Here is a 14,080-nt window from a genome sequence, read left to right as displayed (position 1 = left end):
GGTAGTTCTGCTTTTAGTTTTTTAAGGAATCTCCATACTGTTCTCCATAGTGATTGTATCAGTTTACATTCCCACCAACAGTGCAAAAGGGTTTCCTTTTCTCCACAACCTCTCTGGCATTTATTGTTTGTAGATTTTTTGATGATGGCCATTCTCACCAGTGTGAGATGATACTTCATTGTAGTTTTGATTTGCATTTCTCTAATAATTTGTGACGTTGAACATCTTTTCATATGTTTTTTGGTCATCTGTATGTCTTCTTTGGAGAAATGTCTATTTAGGTCTTCTGCCCATTTTTCAATTGGGTGGTTTTGTTTTTAGTTTTTTGGGTTTTTTGATATTGAGCTGCATGAGCTGTTTGTATATTTTGCAGATTAATCCCTTATCATTTGCTTCATTGAAAATATTTTCTCCCATTCTGAGGGTTGTCTTTTTGTCTTATTTATGCTTTCTTTTGATGTGCAAAAGCTTTTAAATTTTCATTAGGTCCCATTTGTTTATTTTTGTTTTTATTTTCCTTACTCTAGGAAGTGGGTCAAAAAAGATCTTGCTGTGATTTATGTAAAAGAGTGTTCTGCCTATGTTTTCCTCTAAGAGTTTTATAGTGTCTGGCCTTAGATTTAGGTCTTTACTCCATTTTGAGTTTATTTTTGTGTATGGTTTTAGGACGTGTTCTAATTTCATTCTTTTACATGTAACTGTCCAGTTTTCCCAGCACCACTTATTGAAGAGGCTGTCTTTTCTCCATTGTATATTCTTGCCTCCTTTGTCATAGTTTAGGTGACCATAGGTGTGTGGTTTTATCTCTGGGTTTTCTATTCTGTTCCATTAATCTATATGTCTGTTTTTGTGCCAGTACCATACTGTCTTGCTTACTGTAGCTTTGTAGTATAATCTGAAGTCAGGGAGCCTGTTTACTCCAGCTCAATTTTTCTTTCTCAGGATTGCTTTGGCTATTTGGGGTCTTTTGTCTTTCAATACAAATTGTAAATTTTTTTAATCTAATTCTGTGAAAAATGCTGTTGGTAATTTATCGGTTTTGCATTGAATCTGTAGATTGCTTTGGGTAGTATAGTCATTTTCACAATATTGATTCTTCCAATCCAAAAACATGGTATATTTTTCCATCTGTTTGTGTCATGCCTGATTTCTTTCATCAGTATCTTATAGTTTTCTGTGTTCAGGTTTTTGCCTCCTTAGGTAGGTTTATTCCTTGGTATTTTATTCTTTTTGTTGCAATGGTAAATGGGATTGTTTCCTTAATTTCACTTTCTGATCTTTTGTTGTTAGTACACAGGATTGCAAGAGATTTCTGTGCATTAACTATGTATCCTGCAACCTTACCAAATTCATTGATTAGTTCTAGTAGTTTTCTGGTGGCATCTTTAGGATTTTCTTATGTATAATATCATGTCATCTGCAAACAGTGACAATTTTACTTCTTTTCCAATTTGGATTCCTTTTATTTCTTTTTCTTCACTGATTGCTGTGGCTAAAACTTCCAAAACTCTGTTGAATAATAGTGGTGAGAGTGAGAAACCTTGTCTTATTCCTGATCTTAGTGGAAATGCTTGTTTTACACCATTGAGAACAATGTTGGCTGTGTGTTTGTCATATATGGCCTTTATTATGTTGAGGTAAGTTCCCTCTATGCACACTTTCTGGAGAGTTTTTATCATAACTGGGCAGTGAACTTTGTCAAAAGCTTTTTCTGCTTATACTGAGATGATCATATGGTTTTTATTCTTCAATTTGTTAATATGATGTATCAAATTGATTGATTTATGTTTATTGAAGAATCCTTGCATCCCTGGGATAAATCCCACCTGATCATGGTATATGATCCTTTTAATATGTTGTTAGATTCTGTTTTCTAGTATTTTGTTCAGGATTTTTGCATCTATGTTCATCAGTGATATTGGCCTGTAATTTTCTTTTTTTGTGTGGTATCTTTGTCTGGTTTTGGTATCAAGGTGATGGTGGCCTCGTAGAATGGGTTTAGTAGTGTTCCTCCCTCTGCAATTTTTTACAAGTGTTTGAGAAGGACAGGTGTTAACTCTTCTCTAAATGTTAGATAGAATTCACCCATGAAGCCATCTGGTCCTGGACTTTTGTTTGTTGAGAGATTTTTAATCACAGTTTCAATTTCAGTGCTTGTGATTACTCTGTTCATATTTTCTATTTCTTCCTAAGTCAGTCTTGGAAAGCTGTAGTTTTCTAAGAATTTGTCTATTTCTTCCAGCTTGTCCATTTTATTGGCATATAGTTGCTTGCAGAAGTCTCTTATGATCCTTCATATTTCTAATGTATCTCTTAGAGAAAACTCTAAAGTTCAAAATAAAGAGAATGCTTAGAAGTGGTTTCACACATGAATTCTGATCATTTAATCTGTTTGACTATATAGTTGAAGTAGGAAAAAAAGGTGAGAAGGAAGAAGATAAAGAGGAAGAGGAGGAGAAGAAATGTTACATATGTAGTATTAACACTAATAGTTTAAAAAGTATATCTTGCCTCATTTACCTGGTTAACTACCCAAAGTCCTTATTTTCTCATATTAGACTTCTAGATCTAATCTGAAGAGAGCATATTTAAAGAACTAGCATTAGAAATAGCCAAATAAGCAAAAATCGCTTTTTTACCTGAAGATAATAAATAATAGATATTGTAAGCATCATATGACATTTTTTGAAACCTGGTTTATTTAGGAGAAGTGTAGTTTAATAGTGTAACTGTAGGATAATGAATCTACATATAATCCTTTGAAGAAGTCACTTGCAATAAAAGACCTTGCAGACTTGCAGTGAAGTAAATCTAATTATTTATTGAAATGATAGAAAAATAATGAGTAAAGTCATAATTCAGAAAGAAGATAATAGAATCATGCAAAACAAGTAGCATGGGACTATAGCTAATAAATCATCTTATGCCAACATCATACTACTCCCCAAATTAATAAGATAATAAATAAAAAAAAGAACTGTGTAATATTGCATGTTACTTTTAAATTTTAGAAAGGCATTTGAGTCGCTCAAGTACATTCTAATTTTAACATATTATTTGGAACATGTGATTAGTTTCTATGTTATTGCTGACTAGTTTATGTGACACATACAGAAATGGAATTAAAAAACAAATACAGTATGTGGATGAAAATAATCACACTCTAGCACAGAAGTCTCCAACCCCCAGGCCGCAGACTTGTACTGGTCCTAGGCCTGTTAGGAACTGGGCTGCACTGCAGGAGGTGAGCGACAGGGGAGTGAGAGAAGCTTCATCCACTACTCCCCATCTCTTGCATTACCCCCTGAATCATCTCCCCTATGCCCCATCCTTGGAAAAATTGTCTTCCATGAAACGAGTCCCTGGTGCCAAAAAGGTTGGGGACCGCTGCTCTAATGTATTCATGCGTCAACTTGGAACCAGAATATGAATCACTTGGGTTCCCTTTTGGCCATACCATTTATAAGATGTGTGAACATGATTACATCAAAGAGCTTTTTTGCATCTAAAAAAGTTTCATCCATCCCTTAAGTTCTAGCATCTATATCCACTCTTCCATCACCAGCTCTATTTCATGGTTTATGATGAATACATATCAGATGAATTGCCCTATGTAATGTAAGGTTTGAGTCTTCTAAGAACATTAACATATTTTTAATTCAATTCACCAATCATCCATAACTCCTAACTTGTGCTCAGGATTCTTTCTTCTTAAAATTCCTCTCTCTCTCTCTCTCTCTCTCTCTCTCTCTGTGTGTCTCTTCTGTTCCATGATAAGCCTTGGCATCATTGTTCTTCATTCTAATAAGATTAATTTAATTTTAAACTATTTTATATCAAGGTTATTGTGATGTAATTTACATACCATAACATTCACCCCTTAAAGGGAGATGCAAAAGGGAGGGGATATGGAAACATATGTATATGTATAACTGATTAAATTTGTTATAAAGCAAAAAATAAATAAATAAATAAATAAAAAATAAAAAAAGAAAAAAATAAAGTGTATAGTTCAGTGTTTTTTCTGTATTCACAGATTTGTGCAACCATCATCACTACCTAATTTTAAAACATTTTCGTTACCCCCCAAGGAAACTATACTCCTTAGCATTCACTCCCAGTTATCCTCTGCCCCAAGTCCCGGGAAAGCATTACTCTATTCTCTTTCTCATTGGATTTTCCTATTATGGATATTTCATATAATGGAATCATACAGCTGTGGCCTTTTCTGCATAGCTCTTTTCACTTAGCATAATGTTTTCAAGGTTTATCCATATTGTAGCATGTATCCTTTATTTCTTCTCATTGCCAAATAATATTCCATTGAATGGATATATCATATTTGATTTAGCCATTCATCACATTGATGTTCATTTGAGTTGTTTCCACTTTTTGGCTACTAAGAATAATTCTGCCATGATCATTAGCATACACTTTTTTAGACATGTGTTTTCATTCTCTTGGACATGTACCTAGGAGTGTAATTTCTGGACTGTATGGTAAATCTATGTTTAACAGTTTTAAGAACAGTCAAACTGTTTTCCAAAGTTGCTGCAACATTTTACAGTCTTACCCACAACAGTGTATGAGTGTTCTAATTACTACACATTCTCCACACCACTTGTTATTGTCTGGCCATCCTAGTGAGTATGATAAGTTATCACATTATGGTTTTGATTTGTATTCCTCTAATGACTAATAACCTTTAAGTATCTCATGTGCTTACTGGTCATTTGAATATCTTCTATGGTGAAATATCTATTCAAATCCATTGTCTATTTTTAAATTATGTTGCCACCTTATTGTTGAGTCATAAGTGTTCTTTGTATATTCTAGAAGTAGTTTTCTGATGAGATATATGACTTGCAAAACATTTCTTAATTTTTATAAGTTGTCATTTTATTTTCTTTATGGTGTCTTTAGAAACACAAATCTTTAAAATAGTTATGGATTCCAATTTATCTAATTTTGTTGTCTGCACTTTTAGTGTCATAAAAACTATTGCCTGAATGAATGCCACAACAATTTTCTCCTATGCTTCTAAGAGTTTTATAGTTTACCTTTTAACTTTAGATTTAAGAGCTATTTTTTTTTCATTTTTATATATGAGGTATAAATAAAATTAGGTAGGGGCTCCACTTCATTCTTTTACATGTCATTGTCCAGGTGTTCTGGCAACATTTGTTGAAAAGAGTATTCTTTCCCTCATTGTATTGTCTCAGCACCCTTGTAAAAATGGTTCAGATGAACCTAGGAGCAGGACAGGAATAAAGACGCAGACATAGAGAATGGATTTGAGGACACGGGGTCGGGGGGAAAGGTAAGCTGAGGTGAAGTGAGAGAGTAGCATTGACATATATACACTACCAAATGTAAAATAGCTAGCTAGTGGGAAGCAGCTGCATAGCACAGGGAGATCAGTTCGGTGCTTTGTAACTCCTTAGAGGGATGGAATGGGGGAGTGGGAGGAAGGTGCAAGAGGGAGGGGATATGGGGATATATATATACACACATATAGCTGTTTCACTTTGTTATATGCAGAAAATAATGCAACATTGTAAAGCAATTTTACTCCAATAAAGATGTTAAAAATTAAAAAAAAAACTGTAAATGTAGGGTTTATAGGTGTATTGCCAATTCTAGTCCAATTATCTTTTTGTTTATTCTTATGCCAGTACCACACTCTCGATTGCTGTATATTTGTAGTAAGTTTTGAAATTAGGAAGTTTGAATCCTCCAAACTTGTTCTTTTATTTTTCAATATTATTTTAGCTCTTCATTTATGTTTGAATATTAGGATCAGTCAGTAAATTTCTGAAAAAAACAAGCAGCTGAGATTTTTACAAGGATTGGGTAGTATTTTTTGATCAATTTGGGAAGTCCTTCTATCTTAGCCATATTATATCTTGCCATCTATGAACATGGGTGTCTTTTCCAGTATTTAATTATTTATTTTTTTTCAGCAATTTTTTTGTGCTTTTCAGTGTACTAGCTCTATACTGCCATTATTAAATTTATTACTAAATATTTTAGTATTTTTATACTATGATGCTATTATAAATGGAGTTGTTTTCTCCATTTCATTTTCAGATTGTAAAATTAATTTAATTAGAATACTGTCCTCAGTCTTAAAAATTTATGGAGTAATTATAAACGTGTAGTTCACACTATTCCTTGGCTTAAAAATAATAGTTAACATTTATGTATCATTTTTTATGTGCCTGGTATTGTTCTAAATATGTTATACATATATATTGTTCTAAGTGTATGTTATATATATATATATATATATATATATATATATATATTATATATATATACACTTTGTTTGTTTGTTTGTTTTGAGATATGCGGGCCTCTCACTGTTGTGGCCTCTCCCGTTGCAGAGCACAGGCTCTGGACGCGCAGGCTCAGCAGCTATGGCTCACGGGCCTAGCCGTTCTGTGGCATGTGGGATCTTCCTGGACCAGGGCACGAACCTGTGTCCCCTGCATCAGCAGACGGACTTTCAACCACTGCGCCACCAGGGAAGCACTATATATATATTCTTTAATGTAATCTTTATAGCTACATTATGAGATCATTTCACAAATGAGACATAAAGAGATTAAGTGGTCCTTTCTTATTAAAACAACAACAACAAAAAAAACGACAGTATATTCTCTTATACCTCTCAGAATACCGCTTATAATTTCATTGAACTTTTCTTCTGCTCCTTGGCTTCTGTTTCCTGTGAGATTGCTTTTTCATGTTAGTTAATGTTGAATTTTATTTTTCATGTCTTATGAGGCTTGACTGCTGATTGGAACTCTGTCCAGGTGTCAGACTTATTAACTGGTGGCCCTCAGCATACAAAGATCCTGACTTTTCATGTGGAAGACCCCATATCCAATATAAAGTTACCTATGGTTTTTCTCACTTAGTTCTTCAGCCTCTCTAAGAATGAATCTGTACTCTGCTGTTGAAGGATAGGTGAACTGGCTGCTGTGTGAAACCTCCTTCACCCCTCTGTTTTGAAATTTGAATTGTCCCTGAATTTGAAAGATCCAGTATTCTCTGTGTGTGTGTGTGTGTGTGTGCATGTGTGTGTGTGTGTGTGTGTGTAAATGTATTCCCATGGGTGGATGGCTGGCTTGGAGAGAAGGTGGTACAAAGCAAGGGTTACCTTGGGGAGGATCTATTTCCTGTAGATTTTTACATTTTCCCCTGTTATTACCATGATGTGTTTCTCTCATCTTTTAAAGCAGCAGTCCCCAAACTTTTTGGCACTGGGAACTGGTTTCGTGGAAGACAATTTTTCCACAGAAGGTGGGGGGAATGGTTCAGGCGGTAATGCGAGCTATGGGGAGAGGCACATGAAGATTCACTCACCTGCCACTCACCTCCTGCTCTGTGGCCTGGTTCCTAACAGGCTGCAGACGGGAACCAGTCCATGCCCTGTGGTTAGGGACCCCTGTTCTAAAGTATTTGTACTTTCAACTTCTAAGTCTTCGTGATCTGTTGACATAAGTCAATAGATTTATGAGTTAGAGTCCCACTTTATTCAGGGACATTTCAGCCTTTTGAGGTGTACTGTTAATTACTGTTAATTACCATGTCTCTACATGTTTCCCTCCTTCAATTCTTTACATTCTAGTGAGCATGTATATGCTCTATCAATGCATATAATTCATCTACCAAAGCTACAATTATCCCAGGTGGTTTTTTTACACACTTTTCTTTCTCTTGAAACCATCACAATGCTTGGCACATAGTAGGTAATCAATAAAATACTGGTGAAGTCAATGAAGTCAAATGGAAGTGAATGGGACACAGTTTGGAAAATTATATATAACCAATGTACCTAAATATTATAATTCAGTAAAATTACTACATATGACTAGTGAAAAAACACATTTTATTGAAGTATATAAATTAATTGTTAATATAGCCAAAACATATGGCGTAAGAAAGCCAGTGGAAATATATTTAATCAATAAAATCTAGATCTCTGTGTCAGTGATGGCTAAATATTCACTGATTATTCATGTTGCCTTGCTCATGGTAAGGTTGTTGCTTGAAAGCCACAGTCCAGCCATTGAATACATTTTAATATCCTTCTTGTATCCCAGTTGAGACATTGGGATTCAGTTCTAAAATATGGAGTACAAAGAGAATAAATGAATGATACAACCAATCTTGGCCCATAAAAACATTCATCCCTCCTTTTGAGTAAATATCAACATCCAAGGAAGCTACGTGTTGAAACTTGTGGAGCCTATGTCAGACTTGGTCCCTGGATGATAACGTAAAGGAAAGTTCTCTCATCCCTGACTTCTGAGTCAATTAGACATAATAGAAACAAGAAATTAACTCATGTTATTATATAACACTAGGACTTGAGAGTTTATTTGTTACTAGCATTCCTCTAATGATAAAACATTGAACAAGTAAATATAATGTCATCAGTATTTCATTAGTAGAAAGTAATTTAAAAGTTGATTTGAAAATATGTTAGTATATAGCATCATCCCTGCATACTTAGCAAAACTCCTGCCTTCCTTAGTAATTACTTCCACTAGGAAGTCCTTGAAAGTAAAACATTTTGATCGAGTATTTCTGTTGATTCTGTTTATTTCTGTTTATTATCTTCTGTGTGTATATGTTGTTTTACATAATGTATCTTTTCCCAGCCTTAAAATACAAGGACTCTACTCAGTAACTGTCTTTCCTTGATGTGAAAGTCACAAGTTATTGACCCAAAATCTGATACAGATTCTAATTATTGTTTAATTGAGTAAAATTGAAAAACATTAAAAATTCACCTAGAAATCTGGAATGTTCAGCTTCTGTTGACAGTTAGAATATCTGACAAATGTGCTTGATTCCAGCATGATCATATGAGCTGGAGCTAACTGGCTTCTCCTCCTTTGGTAGAGTATATGGTTTTGATTCCCCTTAGGTGTAGCCATTCTTTCAATGTACACATGCATTCTTATACCTGGCCTCATTTATGTTACTTGTCTGGTCCCAAAAGGAATTTGGATTACAACCAGTTTTTCAATGATGCCAACAAATTAGAACACAAATATATTAAGTTTGTTTTGTGGCATTTGAATTTTGTAATTTTTACACAGGTTTATTGTCATGTAGAGTCTTGAATCTGTGATTATCTTAGCTGAGTGTCACAGAAGTAGATTGCTATGTTGTCTTACTTTTACATATTACTTTATATTTAAAAACCTGTTAGTTACATTTAGTCTTATCTACTTACTTTCTGGGGGAAAACATGAAGCAGTGGTTGTGCTTCATCATGAAATGGAGAGTAAATTTAAGAAATATAAACTATTATCCATATGTTAGCCTACATGAGTTTAATAGGAAAAGTATGTACATTATGGATCAGACTTCCAAAGGTATTTGGAAGAAGTTGTCATCAACTCACACACTATCCACCTGAATCTGTAATACTCTCAATAACAATTTCAGATGTAAACTTGGGTAAATCAGTATCAATTTAATTATATTTAGTGTTGAAAATAGAAATGAATTTTATTTATTCCCTAGGATCTGGGGAATTCTCCACTATATTCATTAAAATGTGTTCAGTTTTAAGTAATAGAAAACTTGAGTTCAAAAACCTAAACAAACAGGGGTTTATTTTTCTTACATTACAAGAATTCTGTACCTTGTTTTTTCTAGCATTGAATCACTGGTTCGATATTATCAGTGTTTGCATCTCTGTAATTTTTCTATTCTTGTTACAGTCACAAGTTATTGCTACAAATCCAGACCTTATACCCATATTCAAAGCAATGCAGGGACATAAGTTGAAACTACCTTTATTATCAGGAAAAGCAAAAACATTCCCAGAAATCCATCAGCATAATTCAACATATGTCTCATTGGCTAAAAATATTTCAGATGGCCACTTCTAATTCAAATAGAAGCTTGGACTGAAAATACTTAGAGGAAATGGTCAAGGGAAAAGAGACAGAAATGAGTGTTCAGTTAACCAATCATTTGTATATGTCCATAAACTATATGGGTAATAATAGGGAAACACATACTGTCTCCTACAGTTGACAATGTCTACCCAGTCACTTTTGCTAAGCAGGTGTCCCCATTGCAGTCTTCTCACTAGATATTTGCTAAGAAGCAGAGAAGGTGTAGCAGTAGCATTGAAATTCTAGGAGCAGAGTGTCAAAAATGCAAAGCAATTTCTAGAGGCAGTGGGGTGATGAAAGAAATGCAAGCTTGGTAGCCAGTAATCAGCATCATCAGCAATTGATCAGTTTGTAGCATGGTTTTGTTGTGGTCCTGGCTACAACTTAACCTACCTTATCCTTACCCATTTCCCTTGCCTAATTCTGTAGCCCTCCTGGATATTCTTTGAATGCCCCATGTTCTTTAGTTAAACCCTTCATCTCTTTCATGTATACAAGAACGTAACACAGGAATTGACACAAGGAATTGTTGTAAGCCAAAGACATTCACAGAAATAAGGAGAATCTGGGGTATGTTATTTGAGTCAGTTGAGACTAAAGGCAATAACAAAATAAATTCTAATGAGCATTAACGGAAGGGTGTCTGGCAGTCCATGATATGCAATAGGAAATGACAAACCACTTATGTTATTATCAGTGGTCACCTGGAAGGAGCACTCACTGAAAATAATATTTAGAGAGCCAACAAAATAAGAAATAAAATTCAAGACTGCAGAGTAGAATGATTTACTCCAGTGGGACAGGAAATATTAAATAAATAATTTGATAAGTTCAAATCCCCTTACTGTTGTTGTTATTGTTATTCAAATCCAGACAGAAAAACCGAAAAATTCCTATACCTTCTCTGAAAGATTTCCTTATCTCTTAGAGCCACTGGACTAAAAGCCAAATCCCAGACAGAGTTTGCTTCTGTGGGTTGCTAAATTATGATGTTAATTGAATTCACAGCCTCTCAAAGGACATTTAGGGATATGGAAAGAATGAACCTATAATCTTTAGAAAATTGGCTTATATGAGGAATCAGAGGATTATGAATACCAAAATTCAATCCACTTTTAGACTTTTTTGGCAGCAGAAGTGACACTCTTCCCAGTTTACTGAAGCTGTTCTCTGCTTCGCTTGAAAATATTGAAAGGTTTGAGATATGGTATTTAGTGATTCTTGGTTTTGATAGAATGGTCAGGAACTTAGAAGAAACCTGATTGGATGGTGGATGACATGAGATTTGGAAAATAATTATGCGGATGGAGCTCTTAGAATTGACTCTGAGTGTAGGAAAATTTGTATTCTACAGGAATCTTCACAAAAATGCCCCCACTTCAAAGGAGCTTCTTAGTAATTAGGGTCACAAAATTACTTTTATAGCATTATCAGCTAGTATTCTTTCCAACCACCCTGGAAAGGACTTAATGAGATCATGAACAGAAAAAACACATTAATCATGGTAGCTTTAAAGATGTATAAACTATATTCATGTTCAGCTACTTTGATCTCACTTGACCAATGTTAACTGATGTACTTTCCAGGACCAATGCCAAAACTGAGAATCAATATGACAATGTATGTCAGAAGACCAGACAATCACCTTTTGGCATTTTGCTTTCTTCCACCATGGTGAAGGTGACATTTTACCCTTTCTAAGAGTCATATTCTCAGTTTGATTTTGCTTTTTCCACCTCACAGGTAAACTACATATTTTAAAACAATAATAAAGCTAAATACTTGTATTAGTCTGCTGGGGCTCCCATAACAAAATACCATTGACTGGGTAGCTTAAACAACAGACATTTATTTTCACACTGTTTTGGAGGCTGAAAAGTCCAAGATCAAGGGCCATCAAGGTTCATTTTCTGTTGAGAATTATCTTCCTAGTTTGTAGATAATCACCTTCTTGCTAGGTCTTTACATGGATGAGAGAGTTCTGGTGTCCCTCTTTTTATAAGGACACCAATCCTATAAGATTAAGGCCACACCTTTATTAATGCATTTAACCTTAATTACCTCCTAAAGACCCTGCTTCTAAATACAGTCACTTTAATGGTTAAGGTTTCAACATAATTTTGAGGGGACACCATTTATTTTCAGCACCATTTAACGTTGCTGTTGATGTAGGAATTCCCTTTACCAATTAACAAGAAACACACAAACACATGAACAAAGGAATGAATAAATAAAGGCAATATATTGATGTACATTGTTGTTGTGGGTCTTTTCTTTTATCAGTAACTCAGAAGCAGCTGACCATACAGAATGACAAAATGCTTAATGTCTTTGTTATGACACAATTGTCCAATATCACCTCCAGATGAAAGTGATATCCTTTGAACCACAACTGATTTATGGTGTTGTTTTTCCTACATCCAATATTCATAGACACAGAAACTAAGGGCAGGAAGTTAGAGTGTCACCTCTTCCTATTACACAATGGTCTACTCACAAAATATCTGCTTCCTTTCCCCCATGACCCTGGGTTTTCAGTTCAGAGGTTTCATTACACAAGGGAGAAAAACACACCAGTGGGCATAGCAGGGCCTTGTTCTACTAAATCAGAAGCTAAATTGTCACTGGCCATTTTGGGCTCTTCACGCCAACAGATGAACAGAACAAAAAGGGTTTACAGAGCTGTCTGGTATGATTGATCATGACCATCAGAGTGAAATAGGATTGCTGCCACATAGAGGGGACAGGAAGGTACATAGGTGCAACCCAGGGTTTATAATGTTCCAGAATTACCTTGTTCAGTGTTAAAAGTTAATGGAATTCTATAACAATTCTATACAGATGGGGCCAACAAGAGATCTAAAACAAAGGCTTGGATCACCTCACTCAATAAAGAGCAACAACAGGCTGAGATACTGATTGAAAGTAAATGAAAATTAATACAGCCTGATTAGTTGAGGAGGAAAGTTGTAAATTCTAAATACAGGCTTATGAACAGCTCTGGAAATGAGGGCTACATATAACCCATATCTTCCTCTGTGTTTGTGTGCGTGTGCATGTGTGTGTGTTGGACGGTTTGATTTAAATCTGCTTGAAATCAAAATCATAATTGTGAACTAGATAACCTAATCAATCAATCTAGATCCCTATCTGATGATAGGATTTATAACACCACTGCATTCCAAAAGATGCTGAGTTTTACTGAAAAGCTGATGCTATTGAATAGCTGTCAATGGGACATGCACCCTGAGTTGTTGTTCCAAGTGGGTCAGAACATTTGCATTGAATCTTCAACATTTTCATACTTGATTTCATCATAGCCAACAGCATGAACATAAGAGTTAAGTAGAGATTCAGAGAAATTTACTAGGTTTCTCAGGAATAAATCATTTCTCTAGGAAAATGAACCCAAGTTGCTGGCTGCAGGAGTATTAGGCTCTAACCAATTGGAATAACTGTTCTTAGATAATTGTAGCAATGGAAGCCTCTTACACATGTGTGTTAATAACTTATAAGGTTCTGTAATATGGATTAATCTTTTGGTTCTCCCAAGAAGTAGGCAAACATGCATATGACCTTATTTGTAATATTGATGATGAAACAAAGCCAGACAAATTACAGTCATGATCACAAAGTTTATAAATGAAGAAGCTTGAACTGGAATGTGTGCTTCAGAACCCATATTATTGATGGCATTATAGACATACTGGAAAACACTGTATCTGACACTTATAAATAAAATCATGCAACTTTGATAGCTTTGTTGCACAAAAGTTTTCTAAACGTGTCCTTGAAATGAAGCATGAGAATATTCATAATTTATGGAACAGCAATGACTAAATAAAATTGTTGGTAATTGGTTTTACGCTTCCTGTCTCATTCTGGATTGGGTGATGATGGAGGCCATAAGAGAGATTATACTCTGGGCGTAAGAAAGGTATTGCTTTAACTTCACTCCTCCATAATGAAATTACAAATCTTTGATTTTCTCTAATTGAAAATAATTTATGTCATCTTGTTTTAGAAGTTATTTTTTAAAAATGACCTAGCAACTAATACCTTTGGGGAACTCTTTCTGGATTTGTACTTAGAGTCACTTCACGGACCAACTGTGATATTTCTCCAAAAAAACCATTTAATAGTTGTTATGTACC

Source organism: Mesoplodon densirostris, chromosome 4, assembly GCF_025265405.1.
Source record: "Mesoplodon densirostris isolate mMesDen1 chromosome 4, mMesDen1 primary haplotype, whole genome shotgun sequence".
Lineage (NCBI taxonomy): Eukaryota > Metazoa > Chordata > Mammalia > Artiodactyla > Ziphiidae > Mesoplodon > Mesoplodon densirostris.
The sequence above is the reverse complement of the archived record's forward strand: the minus strand, read 5'-3'. Positions refer to the sequence as shown.